Source organism: Notothenia coriiceps, unplaced genomic scaffold (genome assembly GCF_000735185.1).
Source record: "Notothenia coriiceps isolate Sejong01 unplaced genomic scaffold, NC01 NC01_scaffold00037939, whole genome shotgun sequence".
NCBI classification, from domain to species: Eukaryota; Metazoa; Chordata; class Actinopteri; order Perciformes; family Nototheniidae; genus Notothenia; species Notothenia coriiceps.
Window position 1 is genome coordinate 191082 of NW_011370640.1, and position 5627 is coordinate 196708.

Below are 5627 nucleotides of genomic sequence, written 5' to 3' on the forward strand. Positions count from 1 at the left end.
TGAAGTTCTCAAGTTGGGATCAAACATTGTTAGCTGCTGGAGGAATCGTTAAAGCCATCTGTCCACAGTTGAAGCTAACAGAAGATGGTGGATGACAACAGACAACGGACGCACAAGTCGTTCAGAAGTAAATCTAATCAACAGAATGGCTTCAATACAGAAAGAAAATGCCTTCTGGAGCGGCCCGTCGAGAGTCCTGAACCTCAACCCAATTGAGATGCTGTGCAATGACTCAAAGAGCCATTCACATCAGACATCCAAAAGAAGTATTGGCTGAACTGAAAACAGTTTTGTTAAAGAGGAAGTGGTCAAAGTTCCTCCTGCACCGTTGTTGCAGGTGTGATAGCAACTATAGGAAATGACGTTTGGTGTGAGGTGTATTGCTGCCAAAGGAGGGTCAACCAGTTATTAATCCAAGGATTCACGATACTTTTTGTCCACCCTGCACTGTGAATGTTTACATTGTGTTCAAGTAAGAACAAAAAAGATCATAGTAATGTGTTTGTGTGGTGTTTAAGCTTAGAGCATGACTGGTGTTTGTCCTATTGTTGTGACGTAGAATAGAAGTGTTCAGAACACGATTTTATGTGATCCAATGTTAGCAGAAATCCAGGGAAGTTCCGAAATCGGTTCAACATACTTTTTCTTGCACTGTATATAAACAACGGTTTCTTACGTGGATACAAAAGACGGGGCTGAATAAAAATCAACAAGTTATTTTTTTATTGTTGACACTGTCCAGCGAGTACAGCATGGCCTTGGTGGAAGTGTGTTTGCGCCTCTCCTGATTACTCCCTGTAGTTCCATATGAAGTACTACAAACATGCTTACAGTCGTATTCCACCAACAGGGCTTCTTACATATGTGAACTGATCTAAAAAGGGTCACATGTCCAGTGTTATAGTAGTCTGTGGGAATATCGCTCTGACTTTTGACCTGTCCTACTTGTTGCTTGTCGTTTGTATGTCAATGGAAAAATGAATATTTACTCTGGGCAGTTCCACCTCATTACAAGTGCTTCTGGGCAAGCAGGTCCTCAGTTCAACAGTGGAAGATATTTTTCAAGTCCTACGAGGGGAAATTGGGTGTAAATATTATGTACACAAAGCGCCACTGTACTTCCAGTATATGTTATGTCAATATTACTTCAACCTTGATCGTTTTGGTCCCAGGACATTAGGTACTTTTTAGGACATATACGTATTTTAACGATATTCATCCATTGGGATCCAAACACCATTTTATGGTTTCAAATAGTTCATCATTACCGAATTAATGTTTATGTAAATTGTACTTTGGTAAGAAACATTGTTTTTTGTTGTGTCTAATACCAAAAATGGTTGTGATAGGTATACTGTCAGTTTCTTGAATGACATGCTTTGGGTGTTTATGTATTTCTATCTTTTATTGTCATTTTGTTTTCAGATATATTTATTCTATTATATCTTCTTTGCTATGGTATATACTACCTTTCTTGTTAGTTTATCAAATATTCTAGAAGTTTCCTTACGGGTTCAATCATAAGTGTGTCTCAGTCAGATTTTTGTTTTTTTTATCTATATTATCTGAGGATATGACATCTCTATGTATGGATAGTATATGTTATCATCTCAATATGGTGATTTTCTGTGACCCGTCTATATATTACTGCCTGATAGTGTCTTTGTCTTACTCTCCTCAGTGTCTTTCAACTATGTATTAGTTGTTATATCTTACGTAGAATTGCATTAATGTCCACTGCTAGTTGTGAATGTTTCCCGTATACTTGCTTATATATATTATATCATTTACATTGTATTAAAAAAAAACGCCCAATTAGTGTGAGATGAACGACGCCAGATTGACTTGCTAACGGCTAAACACAGCTTAAGTGAGTTTCTCTGAGTAAGGATTAAATTTTTAATTAAATGTTTAATTTAGGAGATTTGTTAAAGAAAGAGGATTGTTTTACCACCCACATAGGTAATACTTATTACATAGCGTGGCCACCAACCATGGTCGAACTGCCGCGGACCAATAAACAAGTGAATTTCGTGTCCAGCCACGTCAAATTGCACACCTCGTAAAGCTCGTAATTATCATGCTTAATTGCCCAGTTGAAAATAAGCAAGGTTTCTCAGATGACTTGGCATGATGCGTCTTTACTTTAAACTTATTCCTTGTGCCTCAGTATGTTACCAGTGGGTTGCAGGGAACAGCCATGGAGTTAGATCGTGTAAGTGCAAAGTCTGTTGATTGGTGCTCCCATCTTCACATTGTTATGACTCTGCTGACTCTAAAATGTCTGCTAAACTTTTAGAATAAACTAAAATCCAACATTGGTACTTTAGACCACATGTGTCAAACTCAAGGCCAGGGGCCAAATCAGTGCCCCGTTGGTGGATTTAATTTCGGGCCCGCAGATAAATTTCTAAATCCTAATTAGATCTGGCCCGTCGTATATTGCACGCACACCTTCACTCCATCCTGAGGGTCTCCTCAGCTCAGAGCCTGAGCCCAAACATTGATGACCTTGCCCCCAAGATGAGATGCCAAGTATCTGAGCTAGCATCACAGAGCAGCACACTGAGTTTAATGGATGTTTCCTTCTGCACTTTCTCTCTCACGACAACAGGGCATGTTTGGTTTTCTTTGAGGGAAATAGTTTTGTTGAAGCTGTTGTTGGCCTGTGGGAAAATGTACTCATAAGAAATGACTCTGGAAAAGCTGCAGATAGAGCCATAAGAAATGAATCAACTGATTATTTAATGTTTAATGTTGTTTTTATAGGCAATCATTGAAGCTTTGTTAGTTCCAGGTTTAATATGTGCAATAAATTCATTTCAATAAGTTTTGCAATAAACATTGAACCAGTCCGGCCCTCGACTAGTACACATTTTTTTATTTTGGCCCACTGTGTATTTGAGTTTGACACCCCTGCTTTAGACTGTTACTTTAACTCATAATTGATGTTCCTGTAACATATCTCATTCCTGTGTTCATAGTTATCGGAGATATTCCTATTGAAAGTAAACAGCACTAAGTTAACTAGCATAGCAATGGTTTTAACAGGCGACACGTCTAATCGGAAGTCAAATTAAGCAAAAGCAGCAAATCAGGCAGGTTTTAAAGGAGATGTAACTTACTCAATATCAGGTTGATATTTGTAAAACAATAATTTACTTAAAGAGTTTCTTTGTTCTTCTGAGGATATTGGGTTGTTTGATCGTAGAGTATATGTTCTAACCAATCAGCAGCGAGTATCAGTTCTAAATTGACATGGAAGCTAAGAGTTTTTACACAACAACGGAAGAAGTATGCTGATTTAAGAGTTGTTATTTTAAATGTATAAACCAACTTTTAACTGTCTGTTAAATGTTATCCAATTCAAACACTTAAATAGCTCCGCAGGACAGATGATATCCCTCTTATACGTAACTTTTAAGGGTTAAACGTTCCTTTATTCAGTGGAAACGACAAAATAGGACCCACTTGATCGTTTTGGTCCAAGGACAAAGACTTTTTTGGACATATTACGTATTTTTAACGATATTTCAATCCATTGGGATCAACACAATGGTTTCAAGTCATCATTACGCATTATTTATTAAATTGTACTTTGGTAAAAACATGTTGTTTGTGCTGAAACCTAAAAAGGTGTGATAGGTAACGTCAGTTTCTGAAGACATGGCTTTGGGTTATTTTCCTTTACATGTTAGTCATTTTGTTTTCAGAACATTATTCTAAACTGCAGGAGAACTACTCTTTTTCCGCACAATTACTAGAAGCCACGGTCAACAAAGGGCCAGCAGACAAACTGAGAATGACATCCTAGATGTGACAGACTTAATGACACTCAATTACTGGGATTCCCCCGTCCCCTAAATTACTGCCCGAAGGCTTTGTCTTTATTTTCCCCCCAGGTCTTCAACATGTGAAGTGTTAACACGTCAGGAAATGCCATTAAGCCGCTGCAGTTCTGTGAAATGTTCCGTAACTGCCTTTAAAAGAAACATACATGTATAAAAACGCCCCAATTTAGTGTGAGATGAACGGACGCCAGCTTGACTTGGCTAACGGCTAAACACAGCTTTAAAGTGAGTTTTCTCTGAGTAAGGAGATTAAATCTTTAATTATGTTTAATTTAGGAGATTTTAAAAGAAAGAGGATTTGTTTTACACCACATAGGTAATACTTATTACATAGCGTGGCACCAAACCATGGTCGAACCTCCGCGGACAAATAAACAAGTGAATTTGTGTCCAGCCACTCAAATTGCACACCTCGTAAGCTCGTAATTATCATGCTTAATTTGCAGTTGAAAATAAGCAAGGTTTCTCAATGACTTGGCATGATGCGTCTTTACTTTAAACTTATTTCCTTGCCTCATATGTTCCAGTGGGTTGCAGGGAACAGCATGAGTTAGGTCTTGTAAGTGCAAGCTGTTGATTGGTGCTCCATCTTCACATTGTTATGACTCTGCTGACTCTAAAAATGTTCTGCTAACTTTTAGAATAAACTCAAATCCAACATTGGTACCTTTAGACCACATGTGTCAAACTCAAGGCCCGGGGGCCAAATCAGGCCCGTGGTGGATTTAATTTCGGCCCGCAGGATAATTTCTAATTCCTATTAGATCTGGCCCGTCGGTATATTGCACCTTCACTCCATCCTGAGGGTCTCCTCAGCTCAGAGCCTGAGCCCAAACATTGATGACCTTGCCCCCAAGATGAGATGCCAAGTATCTGAGCTAGCATCACAGAGCAGCACACTGAGTTTAATGGATGTTTCCTTCTGCACTTTCTCTCTCAGGACAACAGGGCATGTTTGGTTTCTCTTTGAGGGAAATAGTTTTGTTGAAGCTGTTGTTGGCCTGTGGGAAAATGTACTCATAAGAAATGACTCTGGAAAAGCTGCAGATAGAGCCATAAGAACATTTTTCCAACATATGTTAAATTATTTTTTGTTTTGAGAATTAAAAGTCGGTAATGAAAGAGGCAACAAACACCATTTTTAAGAAACGGCAAGGTACGAGTTAAATCTTGACTAATGAGCGGACGGACAATAACCAATCTTGTATTATGGATGCTTAAGTTTTGTTTGGTTTATAAGGAAGCTTCTTGTTTTCCCCTTTTGAAAAATTCATTTTAAACAAAAAGTTTTAGTTGGACATTAACTCCAATTCAAAGTAGAAGGAAAGTTTGAACGGGACTAAACGAACGAAGACGAATTAAACTGCAACAGCGGAAAAAAATTTGGAACGATAGTGATTAAAACCACTTTAATTTTTACCGTCGTCAATTTGAAAAAATCAAACGACAAAATGAAAAGGGTTATCCTTTTTTATTAGAGGTATTTGATCCCTGTGGTCCTTCACTCTATACAATGTCCTTGTAGTTGAATACCTCAATTATCATTGTCAGTATTTCGTCCCCACAGTTTGAGTTTATGTGTCACCCGGTTTTATTTTTTACACTATATCAGCTCCCGTCCTGAACCAAGTTACAAATAACGTTTTTGAATAACTTTACTTAAATAACGTGTATAAATTTGGACCTTGATTGTTTCGAAGTTACTAACCCCCGGATATTTTTGTTTTGTAATTTGTAATTTATTAGGGTCAAAAAGTAAGTAAAGAATACCGAGAT